Source organism: Heterocephalus glaber, unplaced genomic scaffold (assembly GCF_053883595.1).
Source record: "Heterocephalus glaber isolate CG9 unplaced genomic scaffold, H.glaber_assembly_v1.0 deba00001737, whole genome shotgun sequence".
NCBI lineage: Eukaryota > Metazoa > Chordata > Mammalia > Rodentia > Bathyergidae > Heterocephalus > Heterocephalus glaber.
The window spans coordinates 5,742,212-5,762,910 of record NW_028258445.1 but is presented as its reverse complement, the minus strand read 5'-3'; the positions used below and the strand labels follow the sequence as shown (position 1 = coordinate 5,762,910).

Sequence of the window (20,699 nt, the reverse complement as noted above, 5' to 3'; positions counted from 1 at the left end):
CAGGAAACGCTGTCTTGTAATGGATCCCAGAGAAGTGAAGCTTTTATATACAGAAATGCATACATCGATATTCATTGCAGCTTCTCTCTTAATTGTCAAAAATCAGAACCTTTTAAGTGTGGCTTAATGAGAGAATGGTTAAACAAACAGCCAAGCATCCGTATTATGGAATATTCCTCAGCAACAGGCGGGAACACACTGTTGAAGCCACAGCTTGGGTGACATTCAGAAAAATTATACTCGGTGAAAAAAGCTCATCACAAAAAATATGTACTGCCCAATTCATTTTATTTACTATTTGGTTAATGAGAGAAACACCGGGAGGAGACATGAATAGAGGTCCCAGGGCTGGGGGTGACAGTGGAGTAGGAAGAGGCAGCGTGAATTGAACTTCCTGGCCCATGTGCCTACCCAGAGCTAAATAGGTTACACACTGCACAGGCTGAACACATACATGCCAATGCATGAGCTCATACCCAACTAAGATACAGTTCGTATACGAACCAGTTTCCCACCATGAACGTATTTACTATGCATCAGAAACATATGCTAATGAAAAGGAAGAGGAAATAAAAAGAAATCTGAAAAAACTGTAGTTTGACTTCAGTGCAGCTTCCTAGATGTGATTTTGGACTCTAGAATGCAAGATGTGAACAGCGATAGTGCTAAGTACACAAGGCTTTACCATATGTATTTTGCAACTTCCCGTGAACCCACAACCAATTCATATGACCTGTAAAACGTTTAAAAAATGTGTATCTTTATTGACACAGAGTACCATATTTATATTATTGTCAATTTTATAAATGTATGCATATTTATGACAAATTATATTAAAAACCCGTAAGTGTGGAAGTCTATGGGGAATTTTGTAAGCACCTGTTATGGACTCATTTTTTTCTGCCTCCAAGAAGGCATGTTGAAGTCCTAGTCCTCAGGACCTCAGAATGGAACCTTACTTGGAAATAGGGTCATCACGCCTGCTGGTGTCCTTCCCAGAGGAAAGGCTCTTAACCCAGGGGCCTGGCGGGGTTCCCATGGTGAGAGTTGAAGAGACACACCTGCTGGGGAGCGGGTCGGTGACCAGGCGCTGGAGAGTGCCTGGGGCTTTTCGACTCCCAGGAGGGGCAGGTGGGTCACAAGCCATAGGCAGAGGTCTTCCCTACAGTCTCGGAGGGAAGAGGCGCAGCTAACACTGCAGCATGGGCTTCTGGCTGCCAGACGCGTGAGACTGTAGACGTGTGTGGCAGTAAGGAGTAAGCCACTCAGTTGGTGTTACTTTGCTTAACCCAATATATCAACATACATAAGGAATTAACTAATGGAGAATGTGCAATCTATGAGCAGGAGCATGGGACTGTTCTAGGAGAAAACAAAAGTCAAGAAGTTTCTGTGATGTTTACAGTATTTTAGTATCATTAAAAAAGAAATTCAGCAAAGAGGTCAAGAATACTGGGTGGGAAGAAATAATCGTTTGTCAAGTCTGAAACTGGGACTGCAGCACCCACAAGCAGGGTCTGCAGAGCCGTCCTGCGACGCTGATGCACAATCTCCACATGGCCACTGCCCAGGGCCACACTGGCTGCGGGATTCCTGATGTGGCACGTGCGCCTGAGGATCCAGTTCTACGTCAAATCTAGCTTTTAGTTTCAGAGACGTGGGGCGCAGGGGTACCGTGGGATCCAGCATGACTCTTCACATTCCAGTCTAAAATCATGGTCTAGTGACAGCACAACCTTCTCTCTAGCTCGTGGGATACATGATTTCCAACTCACAGCTTTTTTCTGACCGATTCTGACCTGCAGAATCCTGAGCAGGCCTTAGCCTCTTTGGAACTTCACACGGAAGAATTAGCACACGTTGAGTTCTGAGCCCTACAAATTGCCGCACATCCTGCCATCATCACCTGGTTTGAAGTGCGTGTGTCTGTTCCTATTGCCAGAGGACAGCTCCTCTGTCTTGGTTGGTTCCTCTTGATCGTATTTCATCAACGCTAATTGGACTGAAGCCCAAGGGACCGGAGCACAAGGCTGTCCTGTGTGGAAGACGTGACCTGAGGGCCAGGAGCCTTTCCTGACCACCGGGTCTCTCGGGTGCTGTGTGGGGCCCTCCCGGGCTGATGCAGGGCAGGTGGCCTGGAGCTGCCCACAGTTCAAGCGCTGTTCAGTGATGAGATTACATAAAGGGAAACACTGAACTAATCACATTCGTGTTGATGTCACAGCTCCCTGACACCAAGGAGCAGTCTCCTAATGCTGCCTGCTGTACAGAAGATCTGACAGAACAGCAGCCCCAGCACCTCCGCCTTCAGAGAGCACCAGCAGTGGCTTTATTTGATCTGCTGGGTGTCAGTTTTGCTGAGGAAGTTTCTTGGGATTTGGTTAAATTGCATTTGTAGATGCTTGCTTGCTGTGAATCTGGTGCTGTGAGCTACCAGAGCTCCCAGGCAATTGGGGCACCACTGCAGTTCATAAGAAGTTTGATGCACTCAGGGACAAATGAAAAATAAAGGAATGTTTTCAAATTGCTTGATAACTTTGCCACCATCAGTGTGATCCTTCGCATTGTGTTTGACAGTGCTGCTAGTTCAAGCACTTGCTTGCAAGGTGTTACACGAGTCAGATGGTGTTGTGTCTAGAGGAATAACATAGCTTCCTCCATTAAAAAATATGTACAGAGGGGTCATCTCTAATAGCAGCCGAACTCTTAGCAAAAGAGTTCTGTTTCCTTAGCTTAGCAGAATCTCTAAGGCTCAAAATCTTCTCTTTCTGGACTTTTGTTTTCTCATTCATTCACTGCAGAGGTATTTATTGAGCAGAGATTTGCTAGGCCACTATAGCTGCTTGTTATATGGGTGGGGGAGGGTGACACAAGAACAAGAAAAAGGCCAAGATGCTGGATGCTTTAAGGGACCTTTCAGTGGGAAAAGGACAGGGAACTGGGGAGACAGGATTTCTGTCATTCTTTTTGAATTCCTTCACTTTGAATGCCCACCTCACAGTGTTGCAGAATTCCAAGGGACAGGAGAGACCAAATGAGAATCAGTAGGATTTATTAAGGAGAACAGGGCTCAACAGACTGGTGTCCCAAGGCTGAGTGATTGAACAAAGAAAAGTTTCAGCTTTTAAACATTTAGTCGGAGGGAGTTTACCAGACCAGGACAGGGCAGGCAGGTTAGTAATTTAGCCTTGAAGGTCCACAGAGTCTTAGGAATCATATGGGAGTAGCACGTCATAAATTTTGTTTATAGAACATAGTTGTTTGCAGAGCATATGGTTCCTTGGGGGTCACAAAACTTTATTTACAGGAGTATGACTGTCTACCTTGTCAGTACCAGTGGGAGGTCAGTAGTTACAGGAAAGGTGGGGAGTGGAGCCTGAGTGGGGAGCTGCTAGGCTGCTTTCAGCTAGGAGAACTGCTTTTCTGTGAAGTTCTGCTTTAACAGCGCTGTTCTTGGGAGTCTGAAGTCTACATCCATTTGCATTTCTGTTTTCTGTGCTTTGCTATGTGCCCCTTTCAGATGATTTTGTTGCCTTCCTTGCCTGGTAATTACGGGGGCTCTTGCCTGGCCTGAACATAAGGACTCCCCCAGGGAACGCTGCAGAAGAAGACAGACACACCCGGGTGGGCTAAACCCTGGACAGAGGAGGCCTGAGATGCCACAGCCAGGCTGGGCGGCTCTGTCCAAAGCCACCCAGGATCTGTTTATCCAGATGGTTTCACTGCCTTCGTCCCAGTCATTGATGGAACAAATGTCACATCCTAGTTCATTAAAATCACCAAACAATAATGCGATTGTCCACTTTTGCTGAACTTCAAGAAATGACAGTATAAATGATTTACTGCACATGCTTTGAGCACCTGTGGGGGGAAAAACCATTATTTTTAACAAATTCATTAAAATGTGAGTGTTCCCAAATGTGGCATGAGGGAGTGGGGAGGGAAAAGGAACAAAGGGAAAAGAAAAAGAGAGAATAGAAGGAAAAAATGGAAACAAAGCTTTGGTAAATAAGGAGGGGAACCGGGGTTGAAGGGAAGGGAGGGCATTGGCAGAAAAGAAGAATCCAGCTATATCATGCTCAGGTGCAAGTTCCCTGGGTGAATGTGGTCATTATGCATACCTAAAATGTACGGAGGAAAGGAAGCTAACTAAAAGAACAATGAAATGTGCGCGTTAGACATCGCCATGTGGGTCCCCCGGAAGTCAACCCATGCCCAGGGCCCTAGGTCGGGGTCTTTGGCTTCTGCCCAGCCGTGCCTGCCCCTGCGGCTCTGTGGACTCAGCGGCGCCAGCGGACCCCGAGGGCGTCCAGCCGGCTCCCGCTCCCTGCCCCACCAGGCCCCGCCCCTCCCCAGCCCCGGCCCAGCCCCCGTCCTCCCCACTGGGCCCCGTCCCTCCCCTGCCCCCCTCGCGCCCCCCCCACTGAGCAGCCACCTGCGGGAAGGGGCTGGCACCGCCCGCTCTCAGCCCCAAGAGCCCACCCGTCCCTCTAATCGGGGCGGCTGGGGGACAGCTCAGCTCGGAAGGGGAAGGCGTCCTCTGAGCGGGAAGGGTGTGGACGGAGCCCGTCTCCCACTCCTAAGCTTTGCGACACTGCTGAGGCTCACTTCGCCCACGAAGGACCCAGCGCACAGGTCAGAAGCCGCGGGGGCCGTGGCTGGTTCACCGCCCGGAGCCGGGCACAGCCGCGGACCAGGCAAGCACTGCGCGGATCGCCATGCGCGACCCGGCTACCGGGAATCTTCCCGGAAAATTAATGCACCTTGCACTGTGGGCCGAACACGGAGTTCGGTTTCAGTGGTGTTAAAGTATGTGTGGAGCAGCCTTACCTGTTCAGAAAGATCACAGTTGTTCGGATACGGACAAGTACACTGAAGGTGTCACACATTTGGCCCTAAAGGAACGGGTTTTCAGTTAGAGCAGCACGTGGCATTCTAAGACAGTGTCCAAGACAAGGAAAAATAGAAACACTTCTCCTGGGGTGATAATTTTCCAGTTTACCAATTTATTAAATACAGACAGTACCTCCATTTCACCCTGTAGGTAACTAAAATATTACCAATAAAAAGTAAAGTCTATTAAATAAATTCAGAAATTCAACACAGTGGATGCAAAATGTAGTTTCATGGTAGGAATTCAACAAATTCCTTAGAAGTGCAGTTTGGGTGTCTATACAGATTTTGTAGTATTAATAATTATTTACAAAAATGATGACTCTGTGAGACCCAACTTAGCAATGCCAGCACCATGTTGAGAGCGTTCTCCTCCATTTTGGAAATGTGTGACTTCCAGCTGCACTCTGTCCCCGGGGAGAAAACCCCACCCCTCACCCATGCATGTAACCACAAGGTAAAATAAACAGAAACTGTGTTTCAGGTGATCTGCAACAAACCTTACCCAGGGGAATGGGAGGAACTAACTGTGCCTATCCTGGCTTCTGTAACCAGCTTCTGCAACAATCCGTAACCCAGGGGAATGGGAGGAGGGACTTTTTCTGTGGGTTTTCCCTTTAAATATGCAGTCCTCATTTCAGTAGGGGCCTTTTGTCCTCCAACTTGGTTGGAGTGTACATGGGTCCCGGCCCGAAAATAAAGTTCTTCAGTGAGTTCTCATGACTGTGTCATGCTTCAAGAGATCGTCACTAATCTAATCTGGGAATGAGGTCCAACAACTCAAGTTGAAATGGAATTAGAGGTAATTTAAAAAATTATATATTAAATGTGCTTATATTCTCTCGAACCAGGGTTCAGCGTTCACCTTATTTTAGTAAAAATTGCCCACACTTAGAGCTTTGAAAAATCTAGGACCATGCAAGTTGCATATAATTTTTTGCCACACTTTAATAATTTGCTTAGATATGTATCTCCTAATTAAATCATAGGTGCCTTGAGAACAGGGAGAGTGTTTAATTTTTGTTTGTTTTATTAGCATGTATTTCAGTACATAGTGTTTACATGTTCCGTGTGAATTGGTATGTGTACCACTGATACGTTTTAAATACATGTTTGCCATAGATAACGGTTATGTCTACTGTAGGGAGATAGCATCTGTGCGTAATACATCTGCATTCTCTTTTATCCCCTCTGTCCATCTTCCTTCCAAAGCTTGATTCCCTTCCCATGGAGTAAGAGCTGTCTCCCTGCTCCTGTTACCTGTTTTATTTTGCTCTTCTTTTATGATTTGTGTTTCTCATACAACAGAAACTGTGTGATCTTTAAGCATGTCTGTCTGATTTCTTTCACTTGATATTAGGTTCCAAGGTGCATCAATTTTCTGAACACAATTTTTTAGGGTTATTGCTCTGCTTAAAATGTATGTGACATTTTTATTTTTGTAGATAATTAATTTATATGTAAAGAGTTGTTTTGCTCCTAGGGCTGTTGTGGTGTGTCATGTTTCTTGATGAGGGTTAAGTATGTTTATTTTTAGTCTGTCCTTAGTCCAGGTCACAGTCCTCAGGAGGCGTCGGTCCATGTGCACGGTACATCTTAATCCACCCCCCTGTCTTGCTCTCCTTTCCTTTTGCAAAAGATCTGCCTCCCTGCTTCCGGTTGTCTATCCTTAATTTTGCTCTTTATTTATACTTTGGGTTTCTCACACTGGAGAGTGCATGCGATATTTAAGCTTCTGTGTCTGGTTTATTTCACTAAATATTACGGTCTCAAGGTGCATCCCCCTATCACATGTCAAAGGGTATACTGAAGTGATTGCTAAAGTTTGTGTTTGCTCTCAATCTGTAAAGCGTCAGCTACATAGACTTTCACAGAGGCTGGAGCCTGTGCAATAATATCAGGAATTTCTCTGCAACGTCTTAGCTTTTGGATCAGTGATTCTGGAGCGTCAATGTTTACCTCCTTTATGAAACATAAGCATTAGCCTGCTGCCTGGCATTTGCTGAGATGAATCCCATTGCTAAGGAATAAAAAGTACCTATAAAAAGAGGGCCCGTACTGTAGTGGGTGATCTGAAGCTGCATGTAACCGAGAAGGCTGGTTCTCAGAAGAGCTTTGTGTTTCTGCAAAAAGAGTACAACAATCACATCCCACAGAGAGCAGCCACATGGCGTGGACTCCCTCTGTCCTTATCCGCTCTAATCGCCCACACGACCTGCGTCAGTACCCACTCTGGGGAACCAGAGTTGTCACAAAGGCAGTAGAGGTGAAACTGGAACACTCACTCAGGCCAGCTGTTGGCTTCCGAGGGACCGCACTCCTGTGTGGTCAGGCACCACTCTAGTCCGAAGCCTCCCTCGGATCCCAGTGATCCTCAACGCTCGGAAAGTTGTTCTAGTGAGATAGAGGCACATACAGGACATGATGGCACACACCTGAGGCCCAGCACTCTGGAGGCTGAAGCAGGAAGATAGCCCTGAGTTTGGGGCCAGCCTGGACTGCACAGTGAGTTCAAGGCCAGCCTGAACTTTGCACAGAGATACAGAAGGAAGCGATGTGAGAACAGAGGTAGAGACTGGAGGGATGTGAGTGCAGGCTCAAGAAAGCTGGGTGGCATCCGAAGATAGAAGGGATAGGGAACAGGTTTCCCCAACAGCATCCAGAGAAAGTCCAGCATTACTGTACTTAATTCGAGAGTCACAGCCTGTGAAAGAGTAAGTTCCTGTGAGCGGTCACCAAGTCTAACATCATCTGGCACAGGAATGGAAGGTGTTCGTATTGTGCGGTAAGTACTGCTCTGTTCATGAACAACGTGCAAAGACCCACAAGGTACGCAAAGGACACCACTTGGGTCCTTTTACAGGTGAAGAAACAGAGACAAGAGGGAGAGTTCGCTGTCACACCGCCGACTGCAACAGAGCTGGGTGTGCGTCTGGCCCCAACCTGGCTCCTTAATCTCTCTCACGCCACACTATGTCACAAAGGCAGCAGAAAAAGCTCGATCTTTCTAACCATCAACCTCAAACAGTGGACTAAGCCCCATCCTGGGTGCTGAGGCTGGGTCCACATCGTGTTTGTGACCTGCTCCAGTTATGCAACTTTAGGTTATAAAGTGAGGAGGAGGAGGAGGAGGAGGAGGAGGAGGAGTTGGCTCTGTACTTAGATCGCATTTTTGTTGTGTTCTTATGTTTATTGCCCGCCTATATGTGGGAATTCTCCTCTTGTATTTAGATTTCAGTCTTGAATGTTTATTTCCATTGCATTTATTTGTGGCTTACTTCAACTGGTGAAGGCTTTCCCAATAGATGGTATTCCTCATTTTATTCCTCATTTTATCCTATATCAAATCAGAATTTTATAATAGCAAAAGCCATCCTTGCAGAACGTAGAAATACACAGACATGCTCTGAAGAATGCCACAAAATTAACTATTTAAAAAGATCCAGAGAAGAAAGAGGCACCAACGCACGTGCCTTTATGAGGATGGAGCCAGGAGACACTGAGGAGCTGGGAAGAAGCTGTCCTTCCTGTCCTGTGCATGTCCACCTTCACCCCTCAGCACTCGCTCTCCAGCCACCTGGATTCCCAGTCCGAAGACTGCAAGAGTCAGAAAAGTACGTGACAGAAATTGCAAAACCTTTGCTCATTTGGCTTTGCTCCTTTTGTCCTTTTAGTTAAATAGAGAAAACTGAAAAGGAAATTTAGTGTTCACTAAATTATCTACATCTAATATTCTTAATAACGACTCATTCAAGAAATGTTCAGTGCAAGGCGACTTCAGCTTTTGCATTGTGGGCTGAGGATGTTACAAAGCAGTGCAACACTTCAAAATACTTAAAATAAGTATAAGACATTCCTGTTCTTTATGAACCCTAAAAGCCCTTGCTTCCATTGGAATACGACTGACGTATTCCCTGAAGCACAGTGGTCTCCTTTCTCTTTAGAGTGTATCATGCTGTCCTTGGAACAGAAAGAAAATTTAATCACAAATGGGAACACTGACTGAACTTTTTGGGAGGAGTTGTATTTTTTCCAATAGGATTAAGGTATAGATATTGTCTTCAGATTTCAGTACTTGTGGTACTAGACTTATATCACATATTTTCTTTACTATTGAAATCTGACAATATACAATTTAATTCTTTTCATTATGTCTTAGTTTTATGTTTTTCATTTAGCATAACTATCCATATTAATCTTGCAAATATGGTAATGAAATATTTTATTTACTTATTTATTCTACATTATTTATTAGCTAGTACATCTATGACTTTTTTTGTTGTTGTTTGTTTGTTTTGAGACAGGGTCTCACTCTGTAGTTCAGGCTGGCTCTGTAGCCCAGGCTGGCTTCGAACTCCTGACATAAAGGATAAAAATTGAATATCAAAATTCATAAACTTGAGAAGACATTATGGATGGAATAGGAATAGTTTAATAATGACTTATTTTAACACAGCCAGGAGAAATAGAAAAGACCTTTAGATTGGCGGAATCATGGAGAATAACAGTATTTCGAGGTGGAAACACCATGGATTTGAACCCATCAGAGATGTGAAATTTCATCACTAGAATGTAAGATTGAAAATAAGGGTATTTTCCTTCTGAGCATAGATTTATTCCAAATGCCTTTGTTTGTGATATAAAAAAATTGTAACACTAACTCTAGATCTTTAAAATAAAAATATATTTTTGTGAAAAACACATTAGGAAAAAGCAAATTCAAAATTCTGAATGAAAAAAATCTAATGAATCATATTTTCTATATTGACATAGGGAGAGATAAGCATAAAGGGAACAGTAATATAGAAACATTTTAAAGTTAATAATAAGGACTAAAATAAAACTCTTTTTTCAATATTTAAATGGAAAATAGGTTGTGAAATTTGTTCAGTAACTAATGATAGACATAAGAAATGAATGTTCTGAGTTCTTAGGAAAAAAGTCACACAGGTACTCTAAAACACTTTATAGAGTTCAACCTTTAAGAAAAATAAATTATTCTCAATAGATATTTGCAATACATCAAGAAAGAAAAAGGGCAAATATTACTTGTCCTTGTGAAGCATGTAGTCTAGCAGGTAGAGAATGGCATTTAATAATAAAAGCAGTCTGCATCTTATGATTAAGATATAACATACTCTATGAAAAACGAGGCTGGTGTGCAGTCTGGACATGGGGAGATGCAGGTAATAAAATACAAATTGCAGAGAGAGTGTGATTAAACAATTCTCCGAATAAAGCAAACTCTTTAGCAGGTGACTGTCATTCAAAGATTCCCCCAAGCAGAGGGAATAGTTAAAGTTAGACATTCAAGCACTGTTGTCTGGTGGTATTAGGAAGAAAAAGGAGGCTGCAGGTAGAGTGAAGGACACAAAAGAATAATTTAGAAATTCAGTGGTCTGCACATGCCGGCAGGGCCAGACTTTGCCAAAGACTTGGGGTCTTCAGCCTTCGGTCTGCCAGAAGTGGGCTCCTGGCTTGCTTTGGGCAAGGAGAGAGCAAGATTTTCCCACATTCTGCAGGATTGCTGTAGCCTCAATTTTTAAAAAGGCTTTAAGGGGCAGGGTTAGAATCCATAGCAGTTACTGTAGCAATGTAGATGTGAAGTGAGTTCAAAAGCCTGACTATTTGGGGCTTAGAAGAGAACAAGTGAAGTTAGCAAATTTATAATGGAAAGTTTCAAGATTAGGAGATTGAGGGAAATGGCAGAAATCTAGATGATAGAAACTTTCTTAGTGGAGGGGCAGGTGAGAGAAAGAATTGTGTTGGGAAAGTTGGATCTACAGAGATTGGGAAGGCTAGGGCTGTGGTAGAACAGACCTGGAAGAGAAAATCAGGAGGAAACTTTAGTTTGCAATGTTTGTTTGATGTACAAGGAAGAGATAGAGTCAATACCAGGCTGGAAGAGTAGCTCAGTGGTAGAACACTTGTGCAGCATGAGCAAGGCCCTGGGTTCGATCCTGAGCACCATAAATAAATAAATATAAATAAATTGTTAGTTTTTGTCATATTTTAGAAAATGAAACTAAATAAGATCACCAAGAGAATGTTCATATAGAAGATGCCCAAGAACTGACATATCATGGTCATGAGAAAAAGAGAAGAAACCAAAAGAGGAGAAGAACATTTCAAGACAGCATTGTGAGAGCCATGTCGAGATTCGCTGCTGATGCTGTTAATATGCTGAACAGGGCTCCATGTCCCCTGGTACTTGCTGAGAGCCCGAGTAGGCTTATCCATTTGGGCAGTATAGTTTGCACACAGATGATGTGAGGGCCTGATCAGGTCGGGTTGAAGAGAGAGTGGCAAGAGAACAGGTGAACTCAGCAAGTCTGTTATGCAGATTCAGGGAGTGAAGTGGGAAAATTGCTTAACTTTTTACAAACAGGATATTTAGTCAACAATAGTAACCAGTTAGCTATGAGAATGATCTAAGGACTTTTAAAAATATACTGCAATTACAAGAGACAAAGGAAAGTTCCCAGAGGGATATCTTTGGGAATGTTAGAATGGATAGGATCCAGAAACCAGAATGAAGGAGTCCAGATACCACGAGGAAGATGGAGAATGTGTGCACATGATGAAGATGTGCTGAAAGACTGAAATTTCACTTCATCACACTTCAATTTTCTTGGTAAAGTAGCAACTGAAATCATCAACAAAATTTTAGGAGGAGAGATAATTTTAAGAAGACAGTCATTTCATCTATAGAAATAAAACATAAACAGAGAGAACGTAGTTTTGCTCCAACCCCAAATTGTGAATAAATACAAAATAAAATAATTATCCAAAATAAACATTCCATATAAAAGATGTTAATAGACTTACAGAAAAAGTGAAATCCAGGGGGTAGACAATTCAAGTATGAATGTTTAAGAAACAGCATCAACTCACGACAATACACACTTGCAGACTCAACACCAGGTGTATTCTCTAGGTAGAAGCCATTAGTTATTCTGTGTTTGAGGCGTTCCTTGTGATGCAGGATTAAATCTGGTTTCAGACGGAGGCCTCTACGATTATTAATGGAAGTCCCTATTGTGTGACTAGGGACTCAAGGACCTGGGAGAAGCGACGGACCTGTTACTCCTGTCTTCCAAACACAGGCTGCTAAAGTCTGATTCACTGGGCTAATTTTCCTTCTCTTTCAGGGAGTTAAATTGAAGAAATCCATTTTTCCAAGTTCCGGCCTCTCAAACTTCAAGCTTATAACGATAGGGATTATGCCCTACAGGTCTATGAATACTTCAGCACGAAGCGTTCCGGAGGCCTGGCAGTGGGCTGCGCCCCCCGTGGGCGGCCTCAGGGAGCTGAGCTCTGGACCCTTCCTGACCTCAGGCAGGGAAACCCCACGGTGACCGCTGCGGTTTCTTCAGAGGACGCTCCAAAGCCCTCTCATTTCTTAATGGAAGCCTCTGAAGCGTTTCAACTCCAGCTTCACCTGGAAGCCGAACACCAGCGACAGCGGCGGGTGCTCAGCTGCTGCCTCTGCTCTTGCCCCCCGCGCTGAGGAAGACGCCCCGCTCAGAGGCAGCCGCAGTCGAGCTGCAAAGGAGGCAGCTGAGGACCCGCGGGGACCTCGCAGTCAGGGGCAGCAGACGGCAGAGCAGAGCAGAGTCGGCCAGCTGCGAGTAGAAGGAAACTCAGGGGCGCTTTGAAGGTGGCACCCAGGGAGGAAAGGGCACGGACCCCGGTCAGAGGAGGGAGTAGAGGTGAAGAATCTTACAAGAAAGACCAGGCTGTATTTTTAAAACTGCAGACTTTGAGCTGGGTCCTTGCAGAGAGTCCATGAGCCGGGAAACAGAAAGTTGGGGAGAAGACAGCTAATGATTTGAATTGCCGTCTTGCTGAACCGTGAAAGTTACCGGGAAATACATTTCAGGCAGCAGCGAGTCTCCTATGAAGCACATGTATATTTTCTACGATCCAGGGGAAGATAAATAATATTTTCCTTACTTAACATTGATTCACTGTGTAAAAATCTACCTACCAAATGCTTGCATTTTTTTTGTAAGAACATCTTCAATATTCCTGAGACATTCCTTATTATCGCTTTACTATATTCAACATACAAAAACAAGTTGGATTAGAAAGTTGAAAATGTGTATCAGACGTAGAGATCAAGATGTAAATTTCATCTCATTTCACAACATTTTCTGCTCAAGACATATGGTCGAGAATTGTGACAACATCCTTTGATAGTGAAAAACAGTATTAGTACCTGTAACAACACTGGCTACAGTGTTATAATTACTCCAGTGAACGACTGGAGGTAAACCAAAATCAGGGTCAACATTACCTGAAATAATTTCAGCTCAGAGACAGCAAATGTGATTATTTGCTTCCATATGAAAATTATTCATGAAGAAAAAGGTGTGATAAAGTGGTGTGCTATGTAATACAGCAGGGCCTGTCGGTATTAAAATATTTTGGATAAATTCAATATATGAGTGTTTACTTGTGTATATTCAAAAGAATACATGCTATTCTCACTTTATTATGTCAACTGAAATTTATGAGAGGAACACTTTTTCCCCTTCCGATTAATTAGAAAGGAATTCAAATTGGAAAATTAGAAAAACACGATAATGGAAAGCTATCTAAAACCCAAGTATTACATACAAAATACGTTTTAAAGAATAAATATTGAAACCTTAATATAAACAAGTCATCTTTAGTTAGTCCATGTCTCGTGTTTAACGTACTCACTGTAATAAGGTTGCTGATCTCATGCTTACTGGTGAAGCCTCTAAGGAGCATGGTTCCGACCCTTTCTTAAGGCCCTCGGGAAGGCTGGGCGTAAGGCGAGGACGCGTTCAGCGCAGGGCCCTGGGCAGTGCGGGTGGGTGTGACACACCCACCGTAGCGCTCCTCTAGCTCCCAGTTCTCTGATGGAGGCAGCAGAGCGAACCTGGCCTGTGCGCAGAGGGACAGGGACTTCGGAGTGGCCGGACGGAGAACCTGGTGAGAGGAAGCAGTGGCGAGCGGTGGCGGGAGTCTGCAGAGACCTGCATGTCTTCCAGCGCGGCCCAGGGGCAGAGACGCAGCACCGGAGAGGCTCCGGCAAGCCTGCCAGGACTGCTAGAGACCATCCAGCTGCGCACAGCTGAGAGGCTCGCAGTTCTTAAAGGAACGCAACACTTGTTTATTGGTCCCTGCTTCCAAGATTACAGTGTATTGCTCTCCCTTCTTATTGCTTTACCTCTAACAACGCTTACTTCATTTGCTGCAGTTTTCCCACGTTGACTCTGCCTGCCTCGAGTTTTTATTCTCAGATTGTAGGCTGCAGGGCAAAGACGATCAACTTTCATTTTGCACTGTGTTCAGCGCACTGTATCCTAGTGACCAACAGAAATAATAGAAATTGAAGAAGTAAACCAAGAGAACCGAATTCCATTTTCCAAGGAACCAGGGATGACTATTTTTTGAAAATAACAAAAGTAGAAAATTACTTAAATCATTAATTTTGATATAAGTATCTTTTATTTGTAAAATGGAAGCATTTATTATTGGAATATACGCTGCGTACTTCACAAAGAAAAGCGCGAACCATGTGAGAAAGCTCTCAGAAGACATGTTCTCACTGAATTTGGACACTGTATGTTACCAAACGAATGGAGGAAAGCTGAAGCCCAGAAGAAAGAATTCCCTGCACATTCCTCAGTCTGTGAAGGTTTATAGTTTGCCCTTCTTCTTGTGCCTAATAGGTTGGACATACTCACCAGCCGCACATCACGGAGGACAGATTTAAACACAGTACGCTTTGCCACACAGAATATTTTGCTACTTTTATGATTCCAAAATGAACTGTGCCCCCAACTGCAAATGCTGTCATATCAAAGCCCTTGCCATTTGGGTTTGCTGAAACAATAGCATTCTCCAGAATTCGCTCCTTCTGAAAATGACTGCCTTTTAGGAGTTCACGCAAACAGATTTATTAGCTTTCCCACTGAATAAACAGCCAAGAGCATGCTACGCAGATCGGCCCCAGAAGCTGGTATTGAGGATATATTTCCAACTTTTATGGCAACATTCTTTACTTTTATGTTCTCCCCTCTCTCGAACTGATAAATTGAGCTTTGTTTAAAAAATACAAGAAAATGCAACAGAACGAAGCAGGACGTTCTCCCGTTTTTTATGAACTGCACTCTTGTTGTTTCCTTGGTTTTAATGGATACAGGAGCAGACGTTTTCAAAGTAATGTTGCTAGAAATGTGGATTCAACAGGGATGGATTAAGGCAATTTTAAGAATTACGAACAAACAAGAATTTAGATGTCATTTAGGCTGTGTGGCTTCCATGTAACTTCCTCTTCCCATCGGCTGCTTTGCTTGTTTTTTTTTTCGAGGGTGGTGGTCGATGTTCTTAAGAAATACATAAGCTTATAAAGTTTTATGTTTTAAGAGCATGCTGTTTGTCAATTACAAAATTGTTAAGTTTCATGAACAAAAATGCTTATAAAATATAGGGAAACCCTTGATAAGTAGAGAGAAGAGAGAGGAGGGGATAAATGGAAATGAGAGAGATAAAGGACAGAGACAGAGGTTTCTAGGGTCACAGTAAGTGATATTCAGCATGAAAAAGCAAAGGCTTATGAACTCAGAAGAATATGTTTCACACATGACAAAAAGGCAGGTACTGCAGTTATGAAAGCATCGCATTGCAAGACTACTTATGTAAGTGAGTTCTGCTCTTTGCAGGTATGTATATTTTTGGAAAGGAAACTGGGATGTGGGAAACTGTATGCGTGGATGTTTCCCTTCACGCAGTGCCTGTCCTGTTGTGTCTTGGCTGTGTGATCAGGGACTACCTTGCTCCTGAAACAGAAAGGCCTTGCATGACTAGGAGGGAGAAATAGGGCCACGTGTTTAAATTCCCTTGCAATATGTGAGGATAACTATTGTACAGATTTTTTAGTTAAAGTATTTTACTTATATCAATACATTGCACCTGCTATGGTTAGAGTTAGATTACCAAAGCTGAGGGGTTTTGGTGTCTTTTCTCCAATTTTTGTTCTACTACCACAATCCGGGTTCTAGCAGTACCTGTTCTCTACTAGATCTCCAGTACTTCTGTTTTCTGAGCAACCTCAACCAGGCAGGGTCAGAAGAGAAGACAGGGAAAATTAAAAACTGTCTGTAATGTGTGCTATGTGCCCAGGCACCACTGAGATGACTCAGATCCGTGTCAGTCATTTTGTCAGCTGTATCCAGAGAGAACCAATGAGAAACACCATAGATGGAAGACACAGTTTTAAAAAAATCCAGAAGCCTAATATTCATTCCACAGCACCCCCTCTCTCCCTGCTCCTGCCACATTTCTGCTTCTGATGGCAGAAACCCACCTGCTCTGAGTGCATCTTCCCCCGGTAGCATCAACAGATGTGGCTGCTTTTTCTTTTGTTCCTTTGCTCACTGTGCAGCCGAGTCTGGAATCTACCTCTCAGGAGCCCATCGGGCGCTGTATCAGTCTTAGCCTGCTGTGGTAGTACTCACCTGTGGTCCCAGCACTCAGGAGCCTGTGGCAGGAGCATGTCTGTGAATATGAGGCCAGATTGGGCTACATAGTGAGAGCCTGTGTCAAAAAATGGTAAAATGATAGAAATGTAAATATTTTACAGAAAGATAATTTCTGAGATTAATCAAGTAGTTGTATTAACCCCATTGGATCATGTTTACCTGAAAGTCCTCTGTTAGTGACCCTAGAACAAGCAGGAAGGCGACTGCCACTAATTATTATGCCTTGTACTTGACACGAGGAGCCACTTCAGGGGAAGCCAGTGCATGCAGCTGAGAGACAGAGACCAAGACCCGTGAAGGTGGAGCTGCCAGCACCAGGATCATCACCAGCAGAGACGCAACTGTGACCGTGGACTCAGCCTCAAAGACCTAAACTATTTGGAACAAAATGTCTCTCTGAACATGGGCAGATGCTATTTCCTGGACATCAGTCCTTAAACCACACAGTGAGTAGCTATTTACACAGCACTCACAGTGTGTTCTGTTTAATGCAGAGATGGTTTAAAGTATAGAAGAGGACATAGGCAGGCCTTTTCTGTAAGGGCTGTGAGCCTCTGCATGTCCTGGTATTCAGGATGGTTTGGGGACTGATCTCCCCACACGTTGTGCAACAGCTGTCTGTGAAAATGGGTTTCACAACACTGAACACAACAGCCAACACGTTCATCCTTTAGCTGCAGAGCTGCTGACCACAAGCAGGGATGAAGACTACCCTTTTAAAATTTAAGGCAGAGAAATGCTATCAGCAAAGAAAGCAGAGTAAGGACTTTCAAAAAAATTTACCCATGAAAGCAGCAAGAACACTGGCAAAAAAGAATGTTTAAAAATCAACTTTTGGATCTTTGGAAGTTTGTCAAAAGTTTTTATCAAACTAGTGTGCATTTATTCATGAAAAACAGTGGAATCATGGAAATGGCCACTGCCTTTGACATTTTTAACTTGCCTTTTTCTCAGCATCTCCTCCTCAGTTCTATGGTTGGCTTGAAAACAAGTGGCCCACAATCACAACCTGCTATCCACCAGGGGTCCTAAGATGGAATCAGAGTCTCTTAGGATCCCATTTCCAGACATTTCATTACTTGACTTCTTTGTTGTCCCCAGAGGGCTCTGTTCACAAAGCTGCTTTTACTAAACCACTGAGATTCATCTCAGTGTATTGAGAGGGGGATTTTAAGTGGGGAATTTTTATGAAAACAATCAGAGACAATTTTTGAGTACTACCTGAGGAAGTAGATTACAGGACTAAAGAGCCATATTCTTGATGTTTAAAGGAAAGATGAGATGTCCAAAACAAGCTTTACATAACTAATATGTTCCTGGAAATTTAGGTCCTGAGCATCCCCTAGTCCAGGATCAGATGGCAAGGTAGTCAGTTACAACAATGACTCCTACAAAAATAGCAATCAGTAAATTCACTCAGTGCAATACTGCAGACTACAGAGTGATGCCAGCCACCATGAGTGGTGGCACCATGTCCACATTTCCCTAGGGAATGGCTCTGGAAGTGGGTGGGATTGGGAGGACAGGGCCACCAATTAGGGTGGAAAATGTGGTTCATTCACAAGGAAGCCTCAGGTGAAGCACCTCTAGGGGGCTTCTGCATGGACGTCCTGCTCTAGGAGTACTGACACTGTACAGGTGGTCTAGGAATGGAGGCGCAGTGGTCCTCCTGCACATGTCTTAAGAAATTTGTCAATATGCTTAACAGAAGTTTTAATTTTTTATTTAAGCAGAATACTCTAAACAGCAAGAGGTCAAGCATACAAGAACTGGTTCCTTCTAAGCTAAAACAGAAGAAAAAATATCTTGAGGGAAGTATCCTGACCCATTTACGTGCGGGCATTTCTTTCTTAGGAAGCTTTTGAGGCAGATAGAACTCCACCCACCTGCAGATCACAGACAGAACCTGCCCTGTATCGTTCACCTCTGGCCAACTCTATGCCCAGGGGTTCTGTACCCTGGCCACAGCCACCCACAGACTCTATGCCCACTCTGTGTTTGTTTCCCCTGGCACAGAGCAGCGGAGGTGCTGAGCATCCAACTGCCTGAACTGTGGGTGAGTTTAGTGCACCGGGAAAGAAGGAAAGTCCCTGAAAGTCAGCAGCTCCAGGCAGAATAAGGAACCAGCCAGCAGCACTAGTACCAAGAAAAACCCACTGCTGACTTACACTACAAAAGCAGTGTGGGGTTTTACTCTGAAAATGACTCCTTCATGGCAGGCTAGAGTTGGGAAAAAACCAGTGAAGTGCTTTGCATGCTGTCAGAGAATTTTTAATCAGACATCCTTTGGGGAAGGGGTGAATCGCCTCACTCTGAGCCACAGAGCAACTGTGTCAGGATTTGCAGTGCTACCCTCCCATAGTGGCTTGGTCAGAGGCAGCCACTGCAGCCAGCCATGGAGAGAGTGTGGGCTGGATATAGACCCCTGGGGAAATTCAAACTCAGGACGGGAAGGCCACAGGCCCAGCAAGTGTGGCTTTCACAGGTGGCTGGATCTGAAAGTGATGGCAATAAGCTTAGGAGTCTGCTTGAATCCTCATCCCCACCGCCTACATCCAGCAGACACCTGGGTCTGATTGCTGCCCCAGTCTAGCAGGGACATGGCTCTGCTTGGACAGCTGCCATAGTCTGGAGGGCACGGAGAGAGAGGCCTCTGGAGCAGACTGGGAGACACCACACAAGCCCACAGGCCATAAAGCAAGGCGGAGAAATTTGTGACTTGCTGGATTCCAAGACTGGGGTCCTCGAAAGAAAACAATCAAAAATACAGAGAAGGGCTGGGAACTTAGATCAGTGGTTCCACCACCTGCCTTGCAAGTGCAAGGACCCAAGATCGATCTCTGGTACCAAAAAAACAAACAAACACACACACACACACAAAAAGAGGAATTTTTTTCATTCAATTTTGTTATTTCTCATTCTTTTAAGAGTTTTGGATTTTTTTTCTTTTTCTTTTCTCCCTTTAATACTTTCTTTCCTTCTTATTTTTCTTTTTTTCTTTACTTTGCTCTGCTTCTTCTCCTTTTTCCTTGCCTATTCTTTTCTGTTACTTTTATCTAATACTATTAATTTTATTTTACTCCTCAATTGAATCCTTTTTCTCAATTTTCTCTCTTCATTTTCAATTGGTTATTTTTCCAAATTCTACTCTTTTTTCTTTCCATGATTCCCTATTCCCCCTTGATCTTTACTTCATAATACACTTCTAGACATAATACAAGTTGAACTAAACCTTCAAAAAATAGACTTTAATGATGCCTACAGAGTACACCCCCTAACAAAAACAGAAAATACATTCTTCTTAACAATTCATACAAATTTCTAAAAAACAGACCACATACTGGCCAAAAAAATGGTTAAATAAATGCAAAAATTAAAATTACCCCATGCATATTATCGTATCATAGCACAGTGAAGCTAGAAATATTCTATGGCAAAAGAAAGCATAAGATGTATGCATTATTTTGTATTACAGCATTATAATCATTTTTATATGAATATTTTTGGGTTGTGGAATGAACCATCTGAGTTTCCATTATTTTATGCAGAGAAATTGGCTCTTTTTTGGGGGGGTGGTCTTGATATACAAGTGTTTTGGATTAAAACCATGTTTGCAGAATGAAATATGCTCACAAACCAAGGTTTTAGTGTATCTAGTTGTCCCCCAAAGTCTCATGCACTCCTAGATGGGGTGTTTGGAAAGTGACTGGATCATGAGTGTGTGATATTGGATCATGGGTGTGTGATGCTAGATCATGAGCATGTGATATTGGGTTAGTCCACTGATGGATATATTGTTGGCTGTGATATTGGGAGGTGAAGCCTGGTGGCAAGTGGTGGGTCACTGTGGGCATGGCCTGAAAGGGTGGATATGTGCAACCTCCTCCCTTGACGCTATTTGCTTCCTGCCTGCCATGCTATGGACTGTTTCTCCTCTGCCATGCCACCACTCTGCTTGGAGCCAGCCAACCATGGACTGTAATTGCTACAAACTGTGAGTTAAAATGAACCTTTCCTCCTTTAGCTTGTGGGGGTTTGGTATTTTGTCCCAGCAGTGAGAAAGTAACTAAGGCACCTTTCTCTACAGTCTGCTGCGTAATATTTTAGACATTTTTTTAATATGAATTCAGACTTAAGTCATTGTCATAGTCCAATCTAGCTGCTGTAATTGAATACTATGTTCCCAGTGGATTACAAAGAACAGAAACATGTCACTCAAAACTATGAGGTCAGATGTAGTGGTTTACACCTCCAATCCTTGCCACTGAGGAAGATGGGCAGGAGGAT

The 20,699-nt window shown here is 43.6% G+C and overlaps 1 long non-coding RNA gene across 4 annotated transcripts in view; it reads left to right on the top strand.

Moving 5' to 3' along the window:
- Positions 1-4,441: 4,441 nt before the first annotated feature.
- Positions 4,442-20,699, top strand: part of LOC106008023 (uncharacterized) — a 31,386-nt gene continuing 15,128 nt past the window's right edge. For all 4 annotated transcript variants that reach the window (XR_002390510.2, XR_002390512.2, XR_015447000.1 and 1 more), the window contains exon 1: positions 4,442-5,695. This is a non-coding gene — a long non-coding RNA (uncharacterized LOC106008023). The remainder of the gene's footprint in view (positions 5,696-20,699) is intronic.